Source organism: Manduca sexta, chromosome 22 (genome assembly GCF_014839805.1).
Source record: "Manduca sexta isolate Smith_Timp_Sample1 chromosome 22, JHU_Msex_v1.0, whole genome shotgun sequence".
NCBI lineage: Eukaryota > Metazoa > Arthropoda > Insecta > Lepidoptera > Sphingidae > Manduca > Manduca sexta.
The window spans coordinates 12,541,405-12,561,533 of NC_051136.1; the positions used below are offsets into that span (position 1 = coordinate 12,541,405).

The 20,129-nt window shown below is 33.6% G+C and overlaps 1 protein-coding gene across 1 annotated transcript in view; it reads left to right on the plus strand.

Moving 5' to 3' along the window:
- The first annotated feature begins 903 nt into the window (after window positions 1-903).
- Window positions 904-20,129, plus strand: part of LOC115449527 (proton-coupled amino acid transporter-like protein pathetic) — a 57,869-nt gene continuing 38,643 nt past the window's right edge. Inside the window, exon 1 of the mRNA XM_037441359.1 lies at window positions 904-1,016. The gene's annotated coding sequence lies outside the window, so the exon portion shown is untranslated. The remainder of the gene's footprint in view (window positions 1,017-20,129) is intronic.

The following is a 20,129-nucleotide window of genomic DNA, read 5'->3' on the forward strand; positions in this document are numbered from 1 at the left end:
CAATAGTTACACTGGCTACAATGCCCTTCAAACCGAAAGAAAACAACGACTACACACTGCTGCTTGACGGCAGAAATAGACATTGCGTGGTACTTACCCAGGCGGACTCTCACATTTGAGAGACCTACCACCAGTAAAGTATGTATGTATCTTTAGTAGAGTTATAAACAAATTTAAGTTTAATAAACAAGATGCTCAAAGTGCCTTTACTAAAACTGATATAAATTGTGTGCAAACTAGAAATGGACTGCTGTCTAATCCATATATTTAGATCCAATTAAAATTCTGTTCTAGTTCAAATTGTTTTATCCTCAAACTTATAATTGACGTCATTCCTGTGATGTATTCTGGATATCCCAAATTTTTGTCACGTTTCAAGTTTAAGGTGAGGTCACTTCACCTATTGACGTCATTAACTGGGTCATCCACAGGACATCTTTTTTACCCTTCTCTTGAATAATTTGTTATAAGCCAGATGATTCTAGAGAAACATTGGTTACTCTTTATAACGCAAAGGCCCTTGGTAAAAAGTGAGTTGCAGATTTCTTTTCACTGTCCTGTTAACTTTGCTTCCCATCTTATTCCTACCAAGGCGCTATATTTTTAAAATCAATAGTTGAGCTGTATCATACTAACAAACAAACACACACATATCACAAATTCTAAGTATATATTTTTGCATTATTTTTTATTTAATTTAGTGATTGCCATCAGATTCTACGTTTACTAATGCAATCCAAACTTTACCTGAACTAAACAAAATTTCCCAATACATCATTGCAAATTAACTAATAACAAAACAATGACTAAGTTTTCACTGCGACCTTGACCGCACCCTACTGCCAAAGTAAATTATACTTTATTTATTATATATAACGTCGAATATGAATTGTGTAGATAATATTGTCACTAAACACAAACTCAGGCGCATTGATGTGGTTCAGTCGGTTTGCAAGAGTCGTGAATGAGCGACTTGTTCGGTATTCGAATTATGTGCGCGCGTTATTTATTTGAAGGTTGGTAACATTTACTTTTTAATTTTATTTTTAAGGCCTAAGGTATACGGGTTTTTGAATGAGGTAAAAGGGAAAATAACTAAAAGGTTTTTAATTTTTAATTATTTTTTTTATGAACGCTAAAGATTTATCAATAAATCTTATCGACATGAAATATTTCAATTAATTAAATTGAATTGTTTGGTATTACATTTATAGATATTTATCAACTAAAATTATGATTAATCTTATAACATACTTTATAGAACAGTCAACTATAAAATTATATTAACATATAATTAGTTTATCAAACTAAAAACAAATTTCAATAAATATTTCGGAGTGATTTACAAAAATTAAATAATTATTTTAAATTGTACAATAACTGGCTACATTTGCGTCATAATTCAAATGGATGAGCTATGAGACGTTTTTTATCGACTTCACTTAATTAATTTTAGACAAAAAATGCATACAACCGGCTTAGTCACATTTTTAGTCGTTTTGTAAACGATATTAAGGCTCAATTTTAATTGACGATAAATATCGGATTATAATATAAATGTATGCGACTAAGTGCATTATTAATTTATTCAAGGAATGAATAGGCAACCAAAATCAAGTCAGAGGCTATAGATAAAAGGAAAATCCCGCCATATTGCAATGATCCGGCACCGCCTGTTCCGGAATTAATTTTTACACAGATTGGTTGTTCGCATCCAACACCGACATATCTAAAGTCTTCTTCTCCGACCTTCTCTATCGATATTCTGATAGTAGTAGTTCCATGACTCTCTCGATTACCTAATGTACTACGCTGGCTGCTTCAGTGGCGTAGTTGTAATGCGTATAATATATGGTTCGAGTATGACTACTGCGCTGAGGTCCTGGCTTCGAATCACGGGACGGATCAAAAATATTTGTGATTGGGTTTGCCATTTTACAAATTACTTTGTCGCGGGTCGGAATCAGGAAGTTAGCGGTGTGATACCCACTTGCCTCCGAAAACACGTATAGCCGGTCCTGCACCTGATCTATCTCAGGTTTTGTTGGATTTCTGTCTTATATGTCTATGAGATAAGCGGAACAGAGAGTGCACCTGTGTATTGCGCACCCACTTGTGCATTATAATATCTCTTGCGTACCTGGATGATTTTCGTTGAGATTGGCTCAATTAGGCTAGGAGGGATTCATTTATTCATTCGTGCTGGCAGCAGTTTACTACGGAGTCCCTCAAATGGCGTATAGTATAAGAATATTAGAAGGCTCGCTCTAAAGTCAGTTGCTGAACGTCAGAAAGGCTTTTAGATGGTATTAAAATTGATAACCCGTCCCAGTTATCGTAAACAGCAGCGAATCAAGTCGTAGATATGTCATGTACTCTACGTGTAATATAGCTATATTATCGACTTATGATTTAAATTGTTGTTATTAATTTTGAACTAGTTTTTGTTCATGGATTTGGTTGCGTAAAACCTCATAGTCAATATTAACATTAAAATTATATCTATGAGGATTAGATCTATCCGTGTGCAAAATTGTATACTCAACTTTTGCTTGCGCCTTCGCTCGCGTTAAGGAGTTTTCGGAGAAAAAGTCCCGCTATATATTTTTCCGGGATAGAAAGGTAACCTTTCTAGGGTCTCAAACCATCTTCAGGCCAAGTTTTATAAAAATCCATTCTGTAGATTTTGAGAAAATCGATAACAGAACAGGGGACTTTGTTTTATAATATGTATAGATAATGTTAGAAATATTACAAAGTATTGTCCGACCTGGGACTTGAATATATAGTCTACAAACCATGTGCGCGACCACCAAACCATGGTGTTTTAAATAATATATCAACTAAGTCCTTAATAAGGCATAATTCTTCATATTCATGCGAGTAAGCCCTGCGAATATGATTCTTAACAAATTTTATAATTTTTTCTGCTTATACACATAATTATCACCACAGCTAATTATGTTAAATGGAATTTTGCGTCTGTACATATTGAAAGCATAAGTGAAATCAACTGTATTTTCAAATATGTTAAATACATTTTGCTTTGGTAATTATTTTGCTAATTAAGCGTAAATGCTAATGTATCGAATTTCAAGCAGTAGGTACTGTACTAAGTAGCGTGTTTTTATATCAATCGCTGTACAGAAGAAGTAAAATATCACACAAATGGCATCGCTCCTTAGAGGCTTATACTAAATACAAATTAGACGAAGTAAAGACTTTCCTCAGGAATTTATAAAATTCAGACTTTTTTTCGGAATTATATAAATAGCATGCTAACTAGGTCAGTTTTTGTGTTTACAAACATCTTCGCAGGTTTTACCATTTTTTCTATTATCAGTAAAATGCAAGATAAGAACAATTATACCTTCTATTGCCTAATTAATTATTTCTTCACGTTTATCTATTGACATCGAGCTCTGATTTATGGTTTCTATTAGGACACTCTAAAAATGCAACAATATTATTTATTATGGCATTATCATTTAGGTGAGACGTTTAGCTCTTTTAAGATATACGCAAACTTAAAATAACATTAAACACGATAAATATAGCAGTTTACCGCTATATTTTGACGACTCCTTACCATGATTTGCACGACAATCAAGATCCATTGATAGTCTATACCGGTCTGAATTGCTCAGAATTGTATGACCTAAAAAAACTTCGAGTCATTGAACCTAGAAGTTGAATCTAGACGTTAATTTTAAATATCATTCAGATATTATAATCCAACAGTTGTTAATAGTGGCTAAGCTGCATAAATTCGTGTGAATTTATCCTTATTACATCTGAGTGTTTTGGGGTACTTTTCATCATCAATGTACCGCTCTAAACAACAATAAAAAACCAATTGTATGTAATTTCTCGTCTCCTTATCATGGATTGTAGTCTTTACCTTAAACTGATTTTGAAAAGACCAGAGTTTCTTGCCCGTTCTTCTCTGATGAGAACTGCTTTCCGAACTGGTAGTAGAGTTAATATTGACGGAATGTAAATAATGTATAACATTTCACAGATTCAAATAAATCATTTCATTTCATCTACCGCAGGCGAAGCCACTGGCAAAAATTATTTCATCTGTTTGAATAATGATAAAACTACGCCTTAGATAGTATGATACGACTACGCGCCTCCATAATCCTTGATGGCTCATCCTCTTCCAGTGACAGTCAACGTTTGTTACCCGTTAGTAGGTTGCCATCAGCGTCGTCGCATACCAAAAAGTCCAGCATGTTTGTAGAAGCCGGCCCTTGCTAGGCTAACAAAGGCAGTCAAAATAAACTACACCTCACCTTACTAGGTTTAACAGTTACAAATACCTGATACGATACGCAACAATTAGGTGTGGCAAGTTGGTCAAGCGGCGTCATAAATATTATTCTCTAGATTCGTTTTGAAAGACTAACTTTCAAAAGACAACAAAATAAAATAGTCTTTATTAACCGAATAAATTACAAAGATGTTTACAAAAAACAAATTAAGCTTTAGAAACTATTCAATAATAGATAAACAACAAATAAGTAACTTCGTGAATCATATGGTGTCATATAATTCAGTTTATCTCATGGAAAGGCCTCCTCTAAATCTCCAATGAGTACTGTCTTCAGTCACTCTTCGTCAATACGGGCCCAACGTTCTCTTAATTTCGTCCTCCCTTCTAAAAAGACCACTATTATAAACTCACTTAGAGGCAATTTTGTGCGCTCGATCTCCACGCCGAACGCACGCCCATGTACGGGGACGTTAAGTGTGTATACCTCATGGTTGCCAATTCACATTGAGGTCCATAAGGACTCGCGAATAATTCCTGGCCTTCTCCCCTACTCCCATCCAAAGAGTTTTATCTTGTCCATCCCACAGACTTCCTTCTCAGTTATCCGATCCTAACTTTCCTCCAGGACTGCAGCCGGGGGATTCCAGTACCCCATTCACAAGTTTCCCCTGGTGCTGACTGCGGAATCTGATACCCAAAAAAAAAAAACTATTTTATATTTAAAAAACGACACAGTATGACGTAGGACATGCATACCTACATTTTTTAAAATAATTGCTCGCACGTGATTGTTGAATGTATTTTTGTTGTTTACATTGAATGATATTTATTGAAGTTTATTTATATTATAAAAGAAATATTTGTAACTTGAATTTTATATTTTTACTAGTTTTTCCTTGCAGCTCAGCGTGATAAAGTATTTTGGGATAAAAGTCCCTAAAAATTATGTATCTTCTTATAAATATTTTTTTATAATCAGTTTTGTAGTTCCTGGAACTAGCGCGTTGAAACAAAATCTTAAGCCTTATATAAGTACAGATGAGTAATATCATCCCGTAATGATAAAGGTACTTCATTAATAATACACACACACACACACAACATCACGCATTTATCCCCGAATGGGTATGCAGAGGCGCAACCAAGGCACCCACTTTTCGCCAAGTGTGTTCCGTCCCATGATGTGATAGGTGGCGAACATATCGCCATATCGGGCACAAATTCCAGACTCTGAGCTGACACTGAGTAGAAAAACCCAAATACCACTTTGCCCAACCCAGGATTCGAACCCAGGACCTCAGAGCGCTGTCGTACCGCGCATGCAGTAAAACTATGCCACTGAGGCAGTCTTCATTAATAAGGTAGGGTATTTATATTTAATAAAATATCATGAAAGAGTCAAGTCTTTGCACTACGATTATTTGCTTCTGGAGAGGATGTTAAGTTTCTCACAATTCTAACAATACTAAACCTATTTAATTATTATGGCATTGGGGATAGCCCCATATTGATTTATGACGACATATTTATAGCAAGCGACTGTTAAATTCTGTAAAGTAAATGATTTCTTATGTTTACGCGAATGTTAGGCATTGAAATAAAACAATTTTTACGGATTTTATCCTGTTTTGCCAGTCTTCGAGACACCGTGAGCTCACTCTGCGTTGATCGGACCATCAATAGCTATTTGTTTTTTTTAAATTGCATTTTTGTTACATGTAGGTAGCTATTATAACTTTGTCTTTACGGATGACCAACACCTCAATTCCCCCGTGACCATGAAGGCTACAAATTCTTCGAAACATCGGGCAAGATTATAGGTAATATAAAAACGCCGATAGAATCCGTAAATAGTTTCTGTAAAGTGAGACATCACAACTAATCTATTTACTCATACTCAGTACTTTCCGTTCAAAATATATTAAGTGTTAACCGATAACACACACTATTCATCAATTATGTACGCCAATGACCTTACTAATCCGTTTAACTCCCCAAGGCGCCAAACCCACGTGCAAAATATCTAGAATTCATAAAGCAATATCTGATATATTATTTTAAAGGCACTGCATTTATTTCACGGTTTATTGATTTTGTTAGCAACGCTTACAATTTCTATGGTGTTTTTTTCGACTTAATAAGAAGAGCAAAACGTGCTAAGTGCAACGGCCGGGCACGAACTATAGCAACACGATCTGAATTTGAATTGTGTTGGTAATGCGTTTTGTTTATGTTATCCTTAGATATTAAAAAAACCGCTAATGTTACACGAAAACTAATGTATTATATTCTCAACTTATCAGTATTATTGAAATGAAACTAGTATTCGAATTCATTCGCGGTTTGTATATTTTAATTTTCTCTGGTTTTTTCGTTAAATTCCGTTCCCAAAAGACCGGCTGCCACACTTCAATACACTGTTTGCTCATTCTGCGTAGAATAGGCCATAATAGTTGTTTTTTTTTTGTTGTAATTGTCAAATGTAGGTAGATAGTTGGGGAGTCTGTTGATACAAGGTACATAAAACAAAAGTCGTACTTGATATTTGTAAAGGATTTTAATACAACAATGAAATTATGAATATAGGTACATTGACTATGATAATAAACGTTAAATATATTCTATATAGTTTTTTTCCGGACGAACCACATCTCAGTCCGTCCCGTGACCATGAAGGCTGCATAATTTTTAAAACATCGGGAAAAAAATAAAAAACAAATATAAAAAATGTAGTGTACGCTTTATCTTATGTTACTAGTTACTTAGTAACGTTTACGTTAACCAGTACAAATAAAGATAGTAAAACCCACAAAGGTCGCTTCCTACAACAACTCCTATTAAGTAGAAGGAAAAATGTTACTTCAATGTCATCCTTGCGTTAAATATAACACCAGTTCATTGATATGTGCATCGTAACTACTTGAAGGTGCCAGGAAGGAAAGAAAATTCGCGCCTATTTAGTTATGAATCTAATTTCTCTATCGGCGGAAGTAATAAGGATGTTTTGTTATCATTCATACAAAACTAGATTTATTTGGCGTCAGTGAAATATTTTCCCGTAATGACAGTAGTAAATAAATCATTCAGTTTTTGGACAAAGATTGTCTACGTCACTCTAGTGCAGGGTTTCTCAAACTTTTGACTCCACAAGCCCCTATAAAAGTTTCCAGATGACAGCGAACCCCATAACTAACTAATAAAATACTTCCTCAGAGGAAATGCGTACGCGCACTACCATGTGTGCCGCGTGGCCTGTTGTCATCAAGCCACCGTTACGTAAATCTTGTCGCGAACCCCCTACCTTTTTTTTAACATTGCCATTTGTTTTTAGCCTAACAGGGCCGGCTTATACAAACACACCGGTCTTGCGGGTGAGTGCATTAGGCACTGCGAGCCCTTAAGTGGCCATGCTGAGGGCGACCCTCTAAAGGATCACGGCCTCGGCTCAGGACGGCTACAAAACCCCCTACCGTCGAATGGTTAACCGCTAGGAATTCGCGTATCCCACTTTGAAGCCCTGCTCTAGTTCATATTATTATAAAAAATGGACGCAAAACACTCGCATGTATGAACCCCTACTTTAAGAATCCCTGCTCTAGTTCATATTGTAAAAAATGGAGGAAAAACACTCGCATTTATGTTACTAGGTATTGCTTACCGGTCCGCCTTTGTCTATAAATTTTCCTACGATAAAAGTTCCTATATCGACTCTCCCGCAACAATAAATACCAAAATACGTTAGAGCGGCGAGCGTGGTGGACCAAGGCCTGATCCCTTTCAGGAATAGAGCCGTGCCCAGAAGTGGGATAGTATATAATACAGGGCTAATATTATTATATGTTAACCCAGAACATGGATTTTTAGGGTGCTGAAATTCTTTAAATACCGTTTAGCGGTTTCTACCTGTTCTAACAAACGTTGCCAAATGTGCATAAATATTCACAAAAATATTTGCATCATATTAGCAAGAATAACCTTGACTTTCAATAATCTTTCGAACATTTCGTAACTGGACACACCTCTAGATGCTTCATGCTCGAACAATTGTTATCTTCTTTACCTTATCTCTATGACCGAATTTTTCAAGAAACAAGTTTTATCAACTATCGTTTTTTGACTGTGGAGAAAATTTATGAACAGGCATGCAATGGAGGCATTGACGTATATTCTACAGACACGAACGTCCATATAAACTATTTGTTCAATATCTGAACTAAAATGGTCACCAAAACGTCACTGTTATAACCTATTTATTCACTTGAACAACAAATAATTTTACTTATTTGACTAATATTTTTTATTCAAATCCAGGTTAACACTTAGACTCGAGTTCTTATATGATGAGCGCCACTCCGTACACAACCACAAGCTGCCAATATTGATCATGCTAAAATCAGTTTGAATTGATTGCAGTTCAATTCAGTTGAACACAGTGAATGTTCGGAACGCCAAATCTAGTACGTAGTACATATACATCGATGTATGGAGGTATATGTCCGGTTTCAAATGATGCATAATTCTAAGAAATTCAGTATTCAGTGGTTTGTCTATTTCGAGTATAGCTGAAGTCCCTGGGCGACGGTAACCATGCAACATCCAGTCGATTGTCATATCAGATCGTCTGCCTTCCAAGGCAAAAAAAAATAAATATCTAAATTACGTTTTCGTCAAAAATTCAAATACTCTAAGGCCTGTTTCACATCTCAAAACAGATCATTTCAGTATCTGATTTTTTTATATTATTACTATTCATTTGGGAACATTGATTAGAGCCTGACTTTTGTATTTGGTCGGCTAATAATTAATTTTGTTAACCTATTATAGTTAAACTACTGTTTGAAATTTCCTTTAAACTTTTCAAACTTGCCCTATATAGTAATTTATATCTACCTACTTTAAAAATCTACATTTTAATTAAAACGAATAAATTGAGTGTTTTTCGTGCCTTAAAACAACATAAAACTCAATAACAATTTATCATTTTAGTACAAATTTAACACTAAGGCGCGGTCAATGACCTAACACAATAACATTAACACGTGTAATTTAAGTAGTTGTAATGTATAATGTCAGTATTTACTAATGAAGGTCGAAGTGGTTACGATAAATCGGTACGATCAGTCTATCGATAAGTCGTAACATGTGTATGAAAAAATCGTACGATATTTTTTTATAAATAGAATTATAAACCACAGTCGAATAGTATCTTCTTTTTTAGTCAATTAGATGCCAAAATAATTATGATTGTACCTCATAGTAATAGACGTAAATGGTTCCAAAGATACGTGCTTAGTTTGGGCTCCGCAACCGCTGTTAAATAGTCAAAGCTATTGTAATTACTTAAAATTAATGTAACTTATTAAAATAAATAATAATTTACGTACCAATTTATTATTTATTTAATTTACAAAACACAAATGTATATTCATCAAATTAGCAAATACGCCATTCTTGCATTTGTGACAGGTATTATAAAGTAAGCGATGTTTGCAATTTATAATGAACTTTAACTTAAAGGTGACTTCAACGTGTCATATAAAAACAAGTTTTTGACTTGATTTATTTAGTAAATCATTCCTCTTGGTTGTTTTCTGAGATAAATCAGGCCGACTTTAATGTTTTCCTTTAAAATATCTCAGTGTGTATTTTGATCAAAGTAAATACAATATTATTTTATAGGAGTCGATAAAGACTATCTTACATAAATTGTGAAAGATTAACCATAGTAGCTCGTTCCGGTAATTAGTAATTTTATCGTGTGAAGGTAAAAAATTAAGGGTATTTAGAAAATAAACGGGTATTCACCGTTACGCGAGAGTAAAATAATATACAGCCAACCAATACAGCGTGAGTGAAGAAAACCTAAATCAACATTGCCCACACCAAGTGACTAGGTGAAAACCTATAACAAAATGCTCTAATCTAATGACCTCAAAATCAAGCCCACAGATTCATTATCAAAATGTACAGCTACAGCTACAGCTATAAAACCCGCATTGACTGAATCTAAATTAGTGATTCATACCAAATTAGTAATCAAAAAAGATTAATAAAAAAACTATGTTTACATCTACTTTAGACTTTTATTTATGTTAAATTAATAACTTGTTTACGATTTATTTCCAGTTCCTTGTATTTTGGTAGAAGCCGGGATAACATTTTAATAATCTCATACTTTTCAATACAGAGTATTTTTTGCCTGACATATTCCTAGCATGGTCATAGTATGCAAAGGTGTAGTGGGAAGATTTATTTAAATAATTTTGTAAAGCCGTGTAGTGCGTCAAACGAAATATAATATCTATGCCTTTAAAATATTCTACAAAGCTTTCATTCACTATCAGAATATTATACATAAATACATTTAAAGATCTGAAACAAATTGATTGTTTTTTCATGAGTATTCTTTTGTAAAAACATTTTCGCAAACATTTTTTATACAAATATGGCCAGACATTTTAGGGTATAGACATAGATGAGGCAACAAATCTTTTATTTACATACACCTTTTGTAGAGCAGACCATATTAGGAATACCACAAATCCGCCTTGGCCCAGTAACGTATAAATACAAAATCATTAGTTTGCATAGTAATAAATACATGACCAATTTGTACGCATTTTAATTGCCATTAAATATATTTTCATTGCTTCTTGGTGCATGATATTTTTTTTTCAATACAATAAGACAATAAATATATACAAATTTGGTACCTACAATATTTATATTAAATATTTTTAATGAACAAGTTAAAAGAGCCCTGACACTGCTCGTAGGCATCGAGGTAGACCAAAGAAGAGATGGCGGAACTGACTGGAACCATTTAAAAATAACTGATTCACTATAGCTCAGGAACGTGATTCATGGAAGAATCTAAGGGAGGAATTTGCCCAACATTGGCACATTGTTAGGTGATGAAATGCTCATAGCCGAATCTCAACAGAGAACAGCTAGGTACGCAGGATATATTATAGTGCACAAGTGTGTGCGCTATTACACAGGTGCTCTCTCTGTTCCTTCACTTTGATAGTCTGATAATACGATAATCCGATATGACTGGAGAGGGACCTGGCTTAGGACCAACGGCTTTACGTGCTTTCTAAGGCACGGGGTATCACACCAAAACTTCCTGACTCCGAGCTGCGACTGAGTTGTTTATAAGATGGAAAAACCCAGTCACAATTATTTTTGGCCCGACCCGGAATTCGAACCCAGGACCATAGCGCAGTAGTCGTACTCGTCGTAGTACAACTACAACTACGCCACCGAGGGTGTCATGATACAATACAAAATAACAATACTAAACCTGTGTGATGAAAAGCACAATGAATTCTTAATGATGTGTCTGAGCAGTCGGCATAGTTACATCGGCCAGTAAAGTATGTATTTTAGTCGAGGTATAATTTAAACATGGCAGTTCATACTTATGACTAATAAAAATATACGCAAAAATCAGTAAACATAAAAAAGTAAAAAGCTTCCCAACGTGTTGGTAACCTTGGGCTAGTTCCTTGTTTGACCTATCTTATAGGTCATTATGTATAAACATGAACTCTATGTGTGAACCGTTTTCCTTTCACACTTCAAACCTGATTTAAGAAAATAAAATTACCGAGGTAATAATATATTCGTAATAATTAAAGTGGTATATTTTATATATATTTGAGACCCGAATCAAACATTCCTAGTATCCTAGTATCTTTCCCAAACAGGTCTCTCCACTAACGCGACATACTATATAGGTATATACTGGTTGAATAAGAACTCGATTTACAGGCCCATGCTTCTAAGTTCTTAAGTTCTTTTAATTAAATGCATTAGATAGTCCCCCCGTCGATCTAGTTCTAGGTCGTTTAGATTTAAAATCAAAATGTTAGGACAATTAATTAAAAAAACATCGAAAAAACATGAGTAACTTTGTTTCTTTCGTGAATTATGAATGCTCGGATTACACTACTGTTAAACCATCGATAGGATGAACTTACCTTCCTCTTTTACCCATTTATATCCCACTCTGAAGAGGGATGCCGCAACGCACTTTTTCAATCATATTGTACAAAGGATTTCACTTAGTGTTTACGACCGACCGTGCGCATGTTTGCGTGTGGTGGCGAAGAGGGTATATGTACACTGTACACTTCATGTTTACAGGAACCTAATAACACATTTAACAAATATGTGAATGCCTTCAAAAACTATTGAAAACGAAATAATTTCACATTATATACAGGTTACTAATTGTAGAGTCGTTGACCAATTGAGACTTAATATTGTTTTTTCGTATATTATTGTTTAGTTAATATATTAACTTAGTAAACTATAAATTTTAAACGGTTCGTAGTTGGCGGACTTATTGAGTAACATATGTATAAAAAAAATATGAGAACCTTTTGAAGTTGATTAAAAATAAAAATGAACTAAAAATGATTGGTCACTATCCTCTTTGAATTGCAATGAAATAAAAACCAGTTATGTGTATATTTTTTGTGAATTATTGCTTGCTTTAACGGTGAAGGAAAACATTGTAAATAACCTGTACACCTGATAAGTTCTTTATAAGAATTTTGAAGGAAAATGAAATCTGCAAGGCCAGAGTGATGGACTAAGGCCTAAACCCTCTCAATAGAAGAGGAGGCCCGTACCCAGTAGTGGTCAGTGTATAATACAGGGCTCATATTATTATTATTAAAATCTTATTATATATAAACTATTAGTAATACTATTTCTGTATTAAAAACATTTAATATCGTCATTGAAATAGATAACAAAATTAATTTCTTTAGTTACGGTTTTAATAATTCATGACCATTAAAGCTAACCTATATTTTGCGTTGGTTTGAATAAATTAGAAAAGAAATAAGTATTACAATATGAAACAAAAATATTAATAGTTAAATATATGCACAATTGAAACCGGTATAATAAACAGAAGTATTTATTTTTTATATTCTCCAGCACATATTTTATTAAAATAAAAAAATCTAAAGTATTTAAAATATTCTATGGTTATAATAAAAACTCTGTAGATTTATCATCTAAGCGACACGTTGTGTCGTAAAGTGGTTTCAATGTCTCATTGTTATTTATAAGTTATGGGAAACAATTAATTCAATATTGCCGCATTCATTACAGAAATAATCTTAATTAGTTTTACAATAAGCCTTACAACATTGATTGTGATTTCTTATGTTTACGCGAATGTTAGAATTGAAATAAAACGTTAAAAAAGTCAAAGTTACAATATCTATCTACCTTTTAAAATTTTGTATAATTGTACGCTTCAATTCCCCCGTGACCATGAAGGTTGCAAAGTCTTCGAAACGTCGGGAGAAAAGTAAAATATTAAAACCGCGATAAAATCCGAAACATGGTTTAATTTAAATGTCTAACATTCGCGTAAACATAAGAAATCATTAAACATCTTAGGTCGACATATTTACATAGATTTAGGTACAGTAGAGAAGATTCTGTTATAAATAATATTTAAATGTTATTTTATTGAGAAGATTTTAATAGTATAGACATTCCTTTTAGGCATATCCTATGAATAGTCATTTAGATTCCTATAATGCATATCACCGGACGATTAATTTTGCTGGTGGTAGGATATATTTTACTTTGGCCCGGATATCGACAACCGTACATAAGCTGATAAAACCCGCCATAGTGGCCTACGTGAGTGTGTCGCGTTCTGAGATCAGTCTGTGTATATCCGGTTCTAACAAGCCGGCATAATTATGCCGACTGGCGAGGGATAATCATATCTCGTCACTTGACAGTCTACTGGAGTCCACTCCACTTACCATTGAGTACAGTGCGGTTACTTTGGCGTGCAGGTATAAGACAAAATCAGTATACGTAACTTAGCGCGTAAGAAAGGTAAAAGATATACTATTTTTTTGCCCGTTCTTCTCTGTTGGAAACGGCTTTCTGAACTGGTGGTAAAGCCAAATTTGGCTGAATATAAACAATGTTTAATATTTTATAATTAACAATTATAATTTAATTTCAAAAGACACTTAGGGTTTTATATTTCCAGCCGCGACTCTAGATTAGCATACATATTGGGTTATCCCACACTTCACTGAACAATTTTATGTATTACTAGCTTCCGCTCGAAGCTTCGCCCGCGTGGATTTCGGACTTCAAAAATGGAGCCGGTCGCGAACGTTCGAGAATGTTCGTTTTACGAAGCTACTCGCTAGGTGATTCGCTAGCTTCTTAGTGCCAAGCAAGCCGTCTGCCTGTGCGTTCGCGACCTTATATAGATACAAAAATAATCCTTATAGCATGATTCAGTATTCACGCATGATGGCTTATTATTAGCGTATTTCATGTATAACTTTGGTGTTTCTATACCGATTTCTATGATTCTTTTTTTGCTGTCGTGGGATATTTTTTACACAATTTTAAGGAGAACATTTCCGTCATACATGATTTCTGTGTAGCTTTAACCATTAAGGTTCCACACGCGACGGAAGCTTAAAAAATTGAGTAACTTCTCCCGTTTTCCCAACATTTCCCTTCACTGCTCAGATCCTATTAATTGTAGCGTGATGAAAAGTATACTATAACCAGCACAGGAGTATTACAAATAATTGTACCAAGTTTCGTTAAAATCCGTCGAGTAGTTTTTGTTTCTATAACGGTTATACAGACAGACAGACAGACAGACCGACAGACAGACAGACAGACAGACAGACAGACAGACAGACACCATGATGTGATAGGGGGCGAGCCTATCTCCATATCGGGCACAAATTCCAGACTCCGGGCTGATACTGAGCAGAAAAACCCAAATATCACTTTGCCCGACCCGGGATTCGAATTCGACCTCAGAGCGCTATTGTACCGGACGTGCAATACAACTACGCCACCGAGGCAGTCAATAAGTCGAGGAAATATATTTCATGTACAGAATTGACCTCTCTACAGATTTATTATAAGTATAGATATAGATAAATGGTTTGTTAAAATAAATAATGTTTTAGCATGATGTCCAAGATATAACATTCTTAAAATTTATAATTTCAACATAACCTATATTCCAGACAATAATTATTCGCCAGAAACCAATATTTTATTTACAAGTATTGATAACGTCTCTGTCATTGCAGACACAAGGTTAGCCATTCATAGATAAAAGTGAAATTTGTGTTAATAAAATTATTGACAGGTTCTACAAGGTTGATCTGGGAATTTTGCTTCCTTCCTTATGTTTAGAAATGAACTTAAGGATGAAGAAGAGGCAATCATTAATTAAAATATTGATAAGTCGCATTAACGTAGCTACTAGTTTTCGCTGCTGATTCTGGCGTAAATATATGGAATTTCAAAATTTCTGGTAAATACCAAACCAAAAGTTTGTCGAAAATAAATAAAAGGATAAAACTATCAATGTATCTCTCTCACAAATCTTAATTGATATCTTTAAAAATATTTATGACTATTATTATGATTTCATTCCTTATATATAGAGATAACAAGGTACGATATGTCTTCACTAACCGCCGACTTCATTAAACGATCCCAATCGCTTTTTCGATCCATCGCAAAACCTATCAGAACTAAGTTTCTTCACATGTTTACAGACGTCCTTTGATTGGTTTATTCTCGGAATTGAATAAAAGATTGCGATTGTTATTGAAAACCACTGTTAAACTTGACAATATCAAATTTAAATTTTTAATCTTTGATACTAGGATTCCATTTTGGTTTTTAATTTTTTTTAATGGAATTATTTTTTTCGAATTACTGTATAAGCGGATATGTGATAATTCAAATCTAAAGCCATTGTCAAATTTTTAGTGATAAAGCGTGTATTCCTACGCCTTGTCTTGATTACGTAGAATCATGAGAATATTATTCCTGGAACGCAATAAATAATTCAGACATTAGTAATACTTATGAATATTATATTTCAATGCCAAGTAAAATATAATTGGGATGTAAAAATAGCTCGCCAGAAAAACAGCGCCTTGATAGGTACTTAAAGCTTGAATGGTGAATATTTTTTTTTATGGCACGTAAAACATATAATGCTTCGCTGCCCCTCTCCAAGGCCATAGTTTTGGCTAACAAAAATATGATACGAATTTTTTTGGAATTTGTTTTGAAATCGTTCAGAAGCACGATTCCTATTTCTTTTTAATTTTTATTTCATAAACGTTCGTAATGCCCTACGTAAACGGATGAAGATGTCTCTCAGCGATGAGAATATCTTAGTAATAATACCTTGATAATAACGAGGAAGGCGATATTTACTTCCTCAGGGCGCCCTATGACCTTCGGCATTACATATAATATTATAATGGTGTATTTTTAATACTGAATTTATGCAGAATTAAACTATAGGAAGTTGGCCAAAAAACCTTTAGGAAATACATAGAAAAAATATCTTACTATACTATTATAGGCTATTTTACTATTACATATAAAAATATTTTGCCATAGTTTTATGATTAGGCTTGAGTTTTCTCTACCAGACTAAAATTGTCCATTGTTTTATTAACCAAGTTTTAGTAATACGGGTATTTTTAAGCTATAAAAATGGGTATTGATAATATCTTGTTACTATGTAAGAAGAGATTAATATTAATTTAAAAATTATAGTTACAAGTGAGTATTTCACGAAATAAAATGTACGTAATAAAATAGCTTTTACGAAATAAAAAAAAACTTTAATCTTTTTTAATCTTTCGTGTCCCTGTTCGAATATTGTTTTTGGACCAAAATGAACTTCAAAGGGTTTTATTTATTTTTAATAATGAAAAAGAATATTTTTAATTGATGATTTATGCTGGTTACAGGACTGTTTAACCATACCATCGATTGATCAATATCAGACTTTTAATACCTGTAGACACATTAACCGAAATAGTGGAGTTATTGCATATGTCCACAATGAGATCGCTGATATCTCAGTATTTGAACCCAACATTACTGATGCAGACTGCTTAGTAGTTAAAGTGAGTATGTACCTTGCCTTTGTCTGTATTTATAGATCGCCTTCTTTTACTTGTACAAACAACTTTCTTTCCTCTCTAGACAATCTGCTGACAAGCTTAAGACACATTCCAAATATTTACATAGTGGGTGATCTGAACATAGACATAAGTCCCGATAATACTGACCCAAAGTGTGACGATTATTTAGATCTAACTGCGACACATGGTTTCTTGCCAAGTCATACTCTACCTACCCGTGAAGTTAAGTGTTTGGATCATTGTTTAGTTAAATCTAAGATTAAAGTGTCAACTGTTATTTGTGATCCTTCTGTTACTGATCATAGCTGTATATTTCTTGCAATCAATACTTTAAATAACTTCAAACATAATACTGATCGTTCAGGTTATTTAAAAATTAATTATGCAAAAGCATCCAAACTTCTGGCCAAAGTCAACTGGAATGAAATATTAACGATAGACGATCCAAACATTAGCACTCAGATATTTATCAATAATGTATCTAATGTTATTAATAAAACCTCACAACATATCTCGGCGTCCAATAGAAAAACTATATTACAACCGTGGATAACTCCGGGACTATTACGATGTATAAAATTTCGGGATATTCTGCACCGGCGTCATAAAAAATCGCCTAATGATGAAAATTTAAAGCTCATATATAAACGCTATAGAAATTATTGTAATAATATTCTTCATAATCTAAAAAATAATTATAATCGCGCAGATCTTCATAAGAATAAAAAAGATATTAAAAAAACATGGAATGTAATAAGAAGAGTTTGTCGTATTAAAAAATCAAATAAGGATACCTCAGTGTCAACTGACCTATTAAACATGAAAAGTACACCACAAATGTCCCTTAACTACATAAATGATTTCTTTTCCAACGTAGGTAGCAATCTAGCTTCAAACATTTTACTCAAATTAAACACATTTCAAGAAAATTTGTCCTTAAAATACACTCCCACTAAAACACAATTAAACTCTTTTATGCTATTGGAGACTGATGAAATAGAAATACGTAAAATTGTATCATCTTTAAAAAATTCATCTGCCTCCGGATGGGATGGAATATCATCTATGTTTATTAAAAAGTTCATTAACATTCTCTGCAAATCCATTACTCACATATGTAACATCTGTTTGAAATCAGGTACGTTCCCTAAGGTACTTAAGGAATCTGTCATCGTGCCTATCTTCAAGTCAGGGGACAGAAACAGTGTCACTAATTATCGCCCAATATCACTGTTACCAACTTTGGCTAAAATTCTTGAGAAAGTCATTAACTCGCGACTAGTAAGTTACCTAGAAAAAAATAATATTCTTTCTATAAACCAGTATGGCTTCAGGCGAAACAAATCCACTACAGACGCAATAGAATGTCTAGTATCACATGTAGTGGACACCTTAGATAAAAAAGAAAAAAATGTGTTGGAGTCTTCTTGGATCTAGCCAAGGCTTTTGACACTGTATCTGTTCCCTTACTTATAGCCAAGTTGGAATCTATAGGAATCCGTGGCGTTCCATTAGAACTCTTTAAGGGCTACTTGTATGATAGGCATCAAACAGTTAAATTAGCTGGGATGTGTAGCTCAAAGCAACTAGTCAGATTTGGCGTGCCACAAGGTTCAGTTCTCGGGCCAACACTCTTTTTGGTATATATAAATGATCTCTGTAATACTACTATACCAAATGCTAAAATTATAACATTTGCAGATGATACCGTCATGCTCTTTGAAGGGTCGACTTGGGAAAACGTACGACTTTCAGCTGAAAATGGTGTACGCATTGTATTTGATTGGTTGAATAACAACTTACTTACTTTAAATATAACTAAAACAAAATATATTACCTTTTCCATTTATAATAATAACCAACCAAGTACACATTTCAACATAAAAACACATACGTGCGCTGCAAATACAAATTACAATAATTGTGACTGCTACAGACTTACTCGTACAGAAAGCATCAAGTACCTAGGAATTACAATAGATAAAAATTTAAATTGGAAACAACACATTGATACCTTAAAGACTCGATTAAGAAAATTAATACCAATTTTTAAACAAATTCGTCATCTAAAGGACGACCAAACTAATAAAGTTGTCTACTTGACCTTATGCCAGTCTCTAATATGTTACGGAATAACCGCTTGGGGTGGAGCAAACAAGACATCGTTGATTAAATTAGAAAGAACACAAAGATCTATAATAAAAGTTCTAACTTTTAGGCCCTTTAGGTATCCTACTTTCCATCTTTATAATGAGTTTCAGGTACTCACCGTAAGACAACTTTTCATAAAACTTATAATTTTAAGACAACACTCCTATACTGGCAGAACTGACAATTTAACAAAAAGAAGAGCGCATGATGTTTATACTGTTCCCCTATGCAAGACGACATTTGCTCAAAGTTTTGCTTCTTTTCTTGCACCGCTGTTATACAATCGCATAAACAAAACCATAATGATAAAGGATAAAACTAAGTTTTTATGTGGAAAAGCGCTGGAGAATTTTTTGCGAGGCTTTGATTATATAAACACGGAAAACTATATAAAAGCAATGTTTTGACTAATATCATGCTTACCATCTTGTAAGCTTTTTTACATGGGGTCTATGTTGTTGTATTATTATGCCACTCCTTGTGGATTTTTTTTTTTTTTTTCTCTTTTCCACTTGATTTTTCTTAGTTGTATAAGTTATGTAACTGCTTCTACATTTTAAAAGTAGAGTAAAGATGAACATATTTTAAAAATAAAAAAAAAACAAAAAATATAAATTAAACATTGTAACTCAAACAAAAAAAAAATGAAAAAAATATCATTGAATTTGAGTTTTATCTGTATAGTTTACTAGTACTACACCAAGTTGTTTACG